At 40.7% G+C, this 10,650-nt stretch overlaps 1 long non-coding RNA gene across 1 annotated transcript; it reads right to left on the bottom strand.

The window, feature by feature from the left end:
* Window positions 1–499: 499 nt before the first annotated feature.
* Window positions 500–9,817, bottom strand: LOC102078729 (magnesium transporter protein 1). The gene is made up of 10 exons (XR_002063176.2): window positions 9,658–9,817; window positions 9,052–9,221; window positions 8,853–8,970; window positions 8,214–8,354; window positions 7,931–8,071; window positions 5,241–5,330; window positions 4,416–4,479; window positions 2,285–2,359; window positions 1,844–1,934; window positions 500–1,740 (listed from the first exon to the last, which is right to left on the bottom strand). It is a non-coding gene; the product is annotated as a magnesium transporter protein 1 (long non-coding RNA).
* Window positions 9,818–10,650: the final 833 nt, after the last annotated feature.

The following is a 10,650-nucleotide window of genomic DNA, read 5'->3' as shown; positions in this document are numbered from 1 at the left end:
CTCGCTGCACTAGAACAACTCTCATACAGGCTTCTGAATAAAGCGGAGAGCTTCCACCAGAAGTGGGATCCATATCTGTCCAGAATAAAAGGATCAGACTAGAACTTAGAGTGAGATAGATATTGGAATTCTGACCAAGTATTCAGAGTGTGGCACGCAGCAAGACCCACGTAGTCAAGGCTGGCTATGGTTTTGGGGTTTTTTGTGTTGTTTTGTTTTTCCCCCTCAGTTTGGTTTTGTATTCTCTACTGTTCTGCTGATGTTTTGTTTCTCTTTAATGTGATGTGATCTGTATTTACAGTGGACTGTAGTGTTCTAAAATACAATAAAAATATTAATCACAAAAAAAAGAGAGTCTCAGTAAAGTCACTCTGCAGAGTCTGGTGGTGACACCACACACACACACACACACACACACACACACACACACACACACACACACACACACACACACACACACACACACACACACACACACACACACACACACACACAGATCCTCAGTTAAGACACTTTAATATCAGCAACAGTCAGCTCTGATCAAATATTCCCTCTTTGTTGAACTTGATAACGCAGCAACAACACACATTTAAAGCATAACACACACAATGCAACCTTCTCCCAGTCCTCATGTATACACACATAAAGACACATGAATACCATCATGCTCTGCAAATAAGGCCCATTTGGAAAGAATTCCCAAATGTGAACAGTTAGCTTGACAACAAAGTACCAACATATTTTCATACAATCTGACATTTTTCATTTAAAAACAAAAGGGCTGTGATCACAGTAATAAGACACCAATGATTACCTGATTATTGAATTTTACTGAACCATGTAATGAAAATAACTTCTGTTTCTACAGATCATATTTTACATGTGTGAGGGCCGTGATCCCGAAAACAGGTTTAGTGAAAACTCGGTTTGTTAACCCCAAACACAGGAAACACAGCTAACTTTAACAGTTCCTGGGGCAAATAGAGTGTCAATGTTAAATATCACATTTAAATTTAAATGTGGGTTTAAAATCAAGACTATACTCTCTATTTACTGTTTGCCAAAGTGACTCCTGGTATCAGTATTTCTGAGCTCAGAGTTTATGGGGAAAGTTTAACAAGAACTACTTTCTCCAACACGATCTCTGTTCCTGTTAGCCTAACTGCAACAAAAGTGTACAAACTCAGTAAAAATCAAGCAGAGTATTACTAAAGGAGGGAAGTATTTGTATATAAAAAAGAAACGGGCTAAACTGATGTTTTAACAAAACCTTTTTAGTACAAATAGCACACAGAGTACTACTGCTGGATCCTAAGAGTCACAGCAACAACAGACTATAATGTCTGCTGAGGTCTTAGCAACAAGAACTAAACAGTCCTGACTCATGTCTGTACTTTAAGACAAAAACACAGCGGGAAACCTGCAGGTTAGAAATTAATCAAAAACAAACAATTTGGCCAAAATTCGGACCAAGAAGACACCTTTTGGTACATGACTGTTCATGTTGCACAGCAGCGATCAGAGCTCTGTCGTTGGTAAAGGAACCACTTGTGATTTTGTAAAAGGCACCGTATGTATATGATGTACTGACTTTTATTAAACAGATCAGAGGACAAACCATGGCTTGGCAAACAGTTTTTCATCAAAGATGCTGTGGACAGCACCCTGCAGAACGGCTGACCTCTGACCTATACTTGCTTTGACTCTGGAGGAGCTGATCAGCACTAAGTCATCAGGAAGCTGCAACAGAGATGAGACAACTTTCAGTCAATACGATACAAAGCAGCATCTGAGCCAGTCACAGTGGATTAAACAGGAGAATCCAATATTAACGTGTTCGCACCTGTATGGATATCCATGGTACTTGGCTCGGAAGATCGACAGCAACCAACTGAAGAACAGCATAACTAGACCAATACCTGCAACACACATAACTGACACGCAGGGTTCTGCTATTATACCTCGTTATGCATGATGCAGACAAGTATACAAACTCAGGGATGATGATTCACTGACTGGAATATCAGGTTTAGACAAGGTTAGGTTAGACATTTCTATCAAAAGTTATTATCTGGAAACTCTGGAGTGTTTTCTATATTCATATAAGTACACAGATGCTCTAAGGTCAGAAGAACTTGGTAAACAGGATCATACACAGGAATGCACGTACAATTTAGATATTCTTATTGCTCTGTTGGAAAATGATCTTAGAAAACCTGAAGACACGAAGTGATCTGTGTGTGTGTGTGTGTGTGTGTGTGTGTGTGTGTGTGTATACACGTACTCTTTCTCTTTCCAATATCCATGTCTGAAGTAGCAGCTTCACACAGTAGAACTATTCCCATGGTAACAGCCGCATCTGACAGCTGGGTCAAGGGTTGAACAACGAGTTTATAGCATCCGTCTACTCACAGCTAAGCTTTTACCTTATTGGTAACGAGGCCACCATTCACCCCAGAAATAAACACAGACAATGGGTACAAGAACCAAGACTGTGCCAGCATTTACAGAAGAATCTGGGAAACAGGAGTGTAAACAGCTTTGGAAACCTGAGCAGGTACAAAGGCCTGAGTCACTCAGACAGGGCCCAGCTGTGCTCTGTGTCAAAGCACCAGACTGGTACCTCCGGGAGAAAAATGTAATTAATTAAAAAATATATATACTCAGATATGAATCAATATTAAAATGTAAGAGAATCATTTAATTTAAACTAATGTGCTGCATTCTGGCTTCCTGCAGGTGACAACCTCACACAGCACTGCTGCACACAGACAGAGCTCGTCCCTGAAAAAGCTTCTGCACACAGTGGCCCAAAATGACCAAGTGAAGAAAGTCGGCTGGAAATTCTTGCAAATGTATGCAAAATTAAAAACTCCAAACTATCACATGTAGATAAATATTTATTTGCCATGAAAGTCAAAGTTAAGCAGCTGTGTCCTGTTTCTGCTGCTTTACTATGTGACTGAGGTCCACCTGTGGTAAACTCAGCTGAGTGGATGTGATTAGGTAAGGCATACACTCGTCTCTGTGAGGTCCAAAAGCTGAGAGCTTGGTTTGTGCTCTGACATGCACCATCGAGTCCACGGAGTTGTCTGTAGACAGCAGTGAGGCTTAGCTCTGGGTGAGTGTACAGAAAAACCTCTACAGCACTGAAGGTCTTAATGAGTGAGGTTTTCCCCATCATCAGTAAATGGAAGAATTTGGAACCACAAGGACTCTTCCCACAGCTGGCTGACTGATCGGGACAGAAGGGCCTTAGTAGCGACACCCCTGGGTAAAAGGCACAAGACAGCCCGTCAGGAGTTTGACCAAAGCCACCGGAAGGACTCTCAGACCAGGAACATAGTTCTCTGATTAAACAGAGACTGAACTCCTGGCCTGAATCCCAAAGGTGGAGAAAAACGGGCACCACCTGGACGGTGCTATCCCTACAATGAAGCCTGGTGGTGGCAGCATCACAGTGTGGGGATAAACTTTGACAACAGAAACTGGGAGACTAGTCAGGGTCGAGGAAAGATGTATCCACAGACACGATGATGATAGCCACCTCCAGAGCACTCTGGACCTCAGACTGGGGGTAGGCTGAGCTTCCAATAGAACAAGGAGTGGGTGCAGGACCACTCTGTAAAATATTCTTGAGTGGCAGAGCAGGAGCCAAGATTTGAACGTGGCTGAATCCCTCTGGAGAGCTTTGAAAATGGCTGTGCACCAACACTTCAAATCTGATGGTGCTCGAGAGGTTTTGAAAGAAGAATGCTAAGAAGAAAGAGCTGCTAGCAAACTTTCATTTTTTCTGTGTGTAAAATTTTGAGGCAAAAAGTTTCTGTATTGGATTTTGGAATAACACAGGTGGTGCTCACACAGTTTGATGTGCTCAGAATCTAATTCAGAATAATATCGCACATAAAACTGAGAAAAATGAGAAAACTACAAAGGTGCTTTGTGTCACAGCTACACTGTGGACCGTGAACAGTGGAGACAGGCGTGCTGATCACAGCCTACTATTCTGTCAAACATGGATAAGTTAGACAACTAAAAGACATGGTTGAAATTCCCTGTGTCCCACTGGAAGGAGGCCCCGGGGCAGACCCAGGACATGCCCGAGAGATTATCTCTGACCTGGGAACACCTCGGCGTGTCCCTGGATAAGCTGCGGTGGCTGTGGAGAGGGAGGTCTTGGACTCGCAGCTTAGGCTGCTGCCTGCGCGATCTGGCCTCGCACAAGTGGCAGAAAACAGAATTTTTTTAAAAATGGTCCAATATGTTAAAAAGAAGATCATCTGTTTAGTAAATGGTTAAATGGTGCAGAGGGAAGCCATTATTATCCATGGAGGTTTGTTGAGCTGAAAGAGAAATGTGTGTGTTTAGTGGACACTGGCTATACAAGTGTTAATCTGCAGAAAGCTGAAGGATACTGAAGAGGAGGACGATGTGTGTCTCCGCCACGAACTGTGCCTGACTGCTGCCGTGGATGTAACTCTGAAAACACACAGTCACATCTCTCACTTTTCAAATCAATATATTTTCTTAGACTGGTCAAAATACAGTTATGGTCGAAAGACTACATACACTTAATGTGGCCATGAGTGTCATGGTAACCTCCTTTTACCAGCACACATCTTTAATAACCCATCACTGCTCTTTAACGAATATGAATTTATTTTGCATTTTCTCCACACAGGCTCACATCTTTTAATCTTTTAACACTGTTTCATTTCTCATTAGTGATCATTATTCACTACAACTTTATACTTCCTTTATTTATTTTTATTGACTAGTACATATACACGTGTATATATCTATATCTATATATCTATATATACACATATATATATACACACACACACACACACACATACATATATATATATATATATATATATATATATATATATATATGTATGTGTGTGTGTGTATATATATATATATATATATATACACACACGTACGTACATACATACGTACATACATACACATATGTGTGTGTGTGTGTGTGTGGCCATGTGTGGAATAAAGAAACTCCAAAATAAATTCAGCTCGACTCATTAAAGATGTGTGTCGTCCAATCATTCAGCATGGTAACATGCATTACATTCATGGTCATGATGATGTCATCTTCTGACCTCTTCAGTCAGCTTACAGTGGCACACGTCAGTTAAGCACGTTGTTAAATAGTTGTAGTAACTCTGTTGGAGCCAACATGTTACATTAGTGACATGAATGAAGTGTATGTGTCTTACAACTTGTCCTGTGCTGGGGTTTTTGTGAGCATAAGGTGGTCCTCTGATGTGGTTCCACATCTGCCCTGAAGTCATGATCAGGACAAAGCACTGAAACACAAATAAAATGTGTAAAACACAAAGACGTATGAGCTGTTGGGTGTTTTATGTGAACAAAAACATCTAACTTGACTGTAAGAGTTTCACTTGTTCACACATTTTATCACAAAAAAAACAAAACAAAGGAAACAGCTCTTCGGTTGTTTCCACCGTCTCCAGATTATTCCAGGCGAGTGTTATGATCACTATATATCAAATGTACAGATTTAACTGACAGCTGGTCCTTCCCAGCTCATCTGATTTACTGTACCAGTTACACTGAATCACATGCATCTATAGTACTGTGCAAAAGTCTTGAGCGCCGCCATTTCTTTATCTTTTGCTAACAAAACCAGAATATTGAATATTGAAATTGAATTGTAAACACAAGGTCATGCAGTATATAGTACATTTACACAAGTCTGTAGTATTCTAACGAGTCTGAAAGCCAATATTTTGTACAACCACCTTTATTTTTAAACGCAGTGTGATCTCTTTGTGTGATTTCTTTGCGTAATCTTCAGGACACATCAAGCCCTTCTTTGTACGTTAGCTGCATGTTGTTCAGTTCTCTGTCATGAAAATCATCTAATCTGTTACAATTTTAATGATACCCAGTGCTTTTTGCCCTTTTTATTGGAAAACTGGAGACTGTGTTTGCTTAATGTTATCAAACTTTTTACTCACATGTTGTTCCTAAATACGTTTGTATTACAGGTCTGTGTTTAGTCACACATGTCAGTGAAGCACACATGCTGTGTGTTAAACAAGGAACTGTTTGAATTACTCGATGAATTGTTGAAGCTCCATCTCTTTCTTTAACATTTCTAGACTCTTTATGTTGTTGTGACTTGCATGTTTGCATTTCTTGTTGGACATGAAACACTAAATGTATAAACTTGCACCATGGAGGCCTGCTCTTAAAAACAGACAGATTTAACCGTCTGAAGCTGGATTTAAGTGCTTAAAGTTTTAAAACTTGTCTAACGCCATCGTCTGGGGTGGTTGGTTGCTAAGCAACCTACATTAGTTTATGTTAGCTAAGTAGTAACAGAACCAATAAGTCAGTGGATTATAAGGAGAGTAAAATTAAAAATCTGTTTAAGGGGGTCGAGTTTGTGCTGTCACTGGCTGCAACAATGAGTTTTATGTTAAAACTCAGGACACACTGTCCATGTTCACACTGCAGAGGCACACAATCAGCTGTCAGAGCAGATCACAAAATGCAATCAACACTACTGAATGCAATCATACAGTCTCTCTTTTCCCACCTAAAACTAAACAGTTCACAGTTACAGGCACTACATGCACATCACACCACAAACATAACATGTTTCTTATTGAAACACTCATGTTTTCCCCACATCAACCTTTTTATCCTGCACGCGTGCTGATTGGATTCCTGTTCGTGCTTCACTAAGAAACACGTTTGTGACTTGATTAGCATGTAGAGCGAGTTATGTTGTGAAACAAACCGGTGCCTGCTCCTATCTCATTTTAATGAAGGAATTCTACGTATATGAGAATGCATTAATTACACACTGATCAATGTGTACTTTAACATTTACAATATTATTTTGTTCTACGAAATTAGAAAAAGATGCTGACATTTCTAAGTGTTTGGCTAATAGCTCTTTGGGAGTCATCTTTTGGGGGAAATGTATGTATTTAGTAGGGGCGATCGTGGTTCAAGAGTTGGCAGTTCGTCTTGTAATCGGAAGGTTGCTGGTTCGAGGCCGGCTCGGACAGTCTCTGTCGTTATGTCTTTGGGCAAGACACTTCACCTACCGCCTACTGGTGTTGGCCAGAGGGGCCGATGGTGCGATATGGTAGCCTCGCCTCTGTCAGTCTGCCCAGGGCAGCTGTGGCTACAACTGTAGCTTGCCTCCACCAGTGTGTGAATGTGAGAGTGAATGAATAGTGGAATTGTAAAGCGCTTTGAGGGTCTCGAGAAGCACTATATAAATGCAATCCATTATTATTATTGCAACAGGCTGGTAGCAGCGAAGTGCTGGGATTATTGGATCATTCGTCTGTGTAGACACAACAGAGGTTAATCTTTTGAGCTAGATGCCCATTTTTTATACATAAGCCGGTGTCAAGTGCCTCAACAAGTCCTCTGAAAACTGTCAGGTACAAGTACTGAACCAAAAATGATTGAAAAAGCCGCCAGTGTCTAAAGAAACCCTGAAACAAAAAAGACAGCTCGGAGAACTGAAAGCCACTTTAAAACAATTAAAAGAAAGTCTGGCTTTATGGAAGCAAAACAAAGTCAAGACTTCTGCACACTAATGTAGAAAACAGTTCTTACAGTAACTGTGGAGAAAAGCGCCCACAGGGGAACTACACCTGCTACAGCAGATCTACTTTGTTTTTGTCTAGTTTGTAGGGTGACTTGTATTGAGCCACAGATAATGTGCACACCCATGTATACTGTCACATTTCACAACACTATAAGGCTATCTGACATGCTTTTGGACACGGTGTGGAGATGGACGACAGAAGATTTTGATCTTCTTTTTTTTTTACTTGGATCACCAGAGAAAAAACAAATAAGCTTGGCTGAACACTAAGCATTTAAGCATGTATGTGTATATGATGGTAGTTTTTACCAGTGCGGAGAAGGCCCAGACATTTGTGTTAAAGAGAAACTCTAAATTGTGTCTTCGTAGATATGCAAGTCCACCAATCACAGCCAGAAGGAATCCCAGCAGGAGAGGCCCTGCATAGTTGGGAGGACGAATGACACGGATCTGAAACACACAAACATGAGAGTAGACTTCAGAGGCTCTCACCATGCCCGTGTTTGATTGTGTTCGTTTGTTTTAATTAGAAGTCTGAATTTATTTTATTGCAAACATCTTCACTGATCTCATTGAAACGTTTGACACTTACTTGTACATCAGTTCTGTCTGCCACCCATCTAGCCAGCTGCTCAGCCGCGAAGCCTCGGACCTGGAGCTCATACGTATCAGACCTTCGAGGTTTTCCTTTGGATGGGAAATGGAGGAATGTTGGGGCAGAATTCATATTCAGCTGAAAATACAGAGACAATCAGAAGATTAGATATGTGTAGTGATGGGATTTAACAAGTTAGACTCCTCTGGGATGTCTGATTAAATGTAATCAAATATGTTCTAATATTTATCATCTTTTACTTTGGACTACAGACAAAGGTACAGGGTGAATATGCAAACACAACAGGGAAACAGCCCAGGGGTTGAACACTGCACACATTTTTAGGTCAACTAAATTTGTTTAAACAAATGTATTGTACAAAACAAAAGTGTGATAATATTAAAATAACAGAAGCAGTCTGCGGTCTAACAATTCATTTTAATAAAAAGGTGCTCCAGTACAGCTATTGTTGAATGATTTTATGAAGAAAAAACATGTTTTCATTAAACCAAATGAGTGCCAGCATTAAATTATTATAAAATTACAAAGTCTCTCTAAGATTACTTCATTATATATACAGAAGTTGGCCTGACTGAGATGTTTTTAAATGCATGAAAACAGAATAAAATGTCTCACCATCTGAAATACATCTGATCCTTCATCAAAGTCAACAGACGCAAAAAAGACTTTATTGGTAAAGGCAGAAGAAAAACGCCAGGAGTTAGCCAACACCTGGAACTCTTCGTCAGCTTGCCTGAAAAGGAAACATGTTTTAAAGTCACAAATCCAAGCTGGAATAAAAGCAGTGCGTGCTCTTCCTGTTGCTACTTGTTACCTGCACACTCCACATTGTCTCTGTGGCTGCAGTGCTGTAAACATGATGACCACTGAGTAGTTTCTAGGGGGAGCCTTGACAAAACGACGAAACTTATCTCCATTCATTTTGATGACTGACCGTTTGGAGGCCCACTCCATCATCTGCGTCACCTTCTCTGACAGCAGAGTCTACACACACACACAAAGACACCAACAACTGCTAAAGCTCCAGTAGCAAAAACAAACGTCTTTCTATTGTCTATGCATTTTATTTTCGTTCAGTTAAACGCGCCCTTGTGGCGTTAGAATAAAGGTAATTAATGTTTAATTCATTTCCGGTTTAATAACGCCCAGTCAAGTTTACAACCAGTAGTTGGGTTAGTCGGAGCTAACAACTGTGATCAAACTAATGCTGTCTGATGAAATTAGCATGTTATTTAAGCTACTGCTGTAACTGCTAAAACTACTTTAGATAATGAGTAACTGGGCTCTTTCTAGCAGCTGTTAGCTTAAGCTAGCTACCAAGAATGATGCGGAAACAGACGACGTGCAACTTTGACGAAGTTGGAAAAACTCCCTCCAAAGTTTAACAACTTTCTTGGCTATACACCACTGAAGACATCACCTCTTTCTTCTTCTGCGCCTCAGCGGGTTCATAGAAGAAGACAGCGAGAAGAAGCAGCGAAGTCAAAACTTTTCCTAACATTTTGCTGCACTATCCACACTACTACCAAACACACGCGCGCGCGCTCGCGAACACGCGATAATATCCTGTCAGCTTTCCATTGGTCACATCTCAGCCAATCACACAGAGAGCAGTCCTTCCTTCTGGTTTCTCTCTTCTTCGTTTCAAAACCGTTTTGAAACAAGCTGCACATTGCCGCCACCTACAGCTGTGCTGCAGTGCGAAGTACCTGGAGTAAGGATACCTCAAAACAGCATTCCTACGTACGAATTTCTCCGTACTTCTGATGTAATCCACTGACGAGTTTAGTGTGCTGTTACCTAATCAATAATAGGGAATAGGAAATATTCTGCAAACGTTCGCTAGCTAGCCGACTTTGTAGACGTGACGCAATGTGTGTACAAAAGTTAGGATACGGTTGCCTTTGGTAAAGACTGCAGTTCGTGGGACAATCCACAACCTTCCCCATAACTTCAGTTTCACCGCTCGGCTTAACTCTATCGCCGGTGCGTATACTCACGACACCGCGTCCCGTTTTCCTGTCACCGCCACAGTTTTCGGCAGCGGTTCCAGCTGTCGCAGCTCCCGGAAAGTTAAGCCTAACAACATCATTATTAGAGGTTCATGCGTCATGTCCCCTTCAAGCGATAAATAATATACAGATCAAAAAAGAGGTGAAGTATCTGGGCATTGTAATTTGTAAGGATAAGACATCAACAGAAAATAAGAATATCTGTACCAATATAGAAAAGTGTAAGTCAATTTTGAACATGTGGCTGCAAAGGGACATAACTCTGTTTGGGAGAATCTTGCTAACCAAAATGGACAGTCTATCCAGACTAATCTATCCAGCCTTTTCTCTGCCCATATCTCCAAAACTGATTAAATCTATAAATAATCTTAATTTTAGATTCATATGGAGGAACAAATGTC

This window comes from Oreochromis niloticus, linkage group LG2, assembly GCF_001858045.2.
Source record: "Oreochromis niloticus isolate F11D_XX linkage group LG2, O_niloticus_UMD_NMBU, whole genome shotgun sequence".
Taxonomy (NCBI): domain Eukaryota; kingdom Metazoa; phylum Chordata; class Actinopteri; order Cichliformes; family Cichlidae; genus Oreochromis; species Oreochromis niloticus.
Note: the sequence above shows the minus strand (reverse complement) of the source record. Positions and strands in the feature narration are given on the sequence as shown.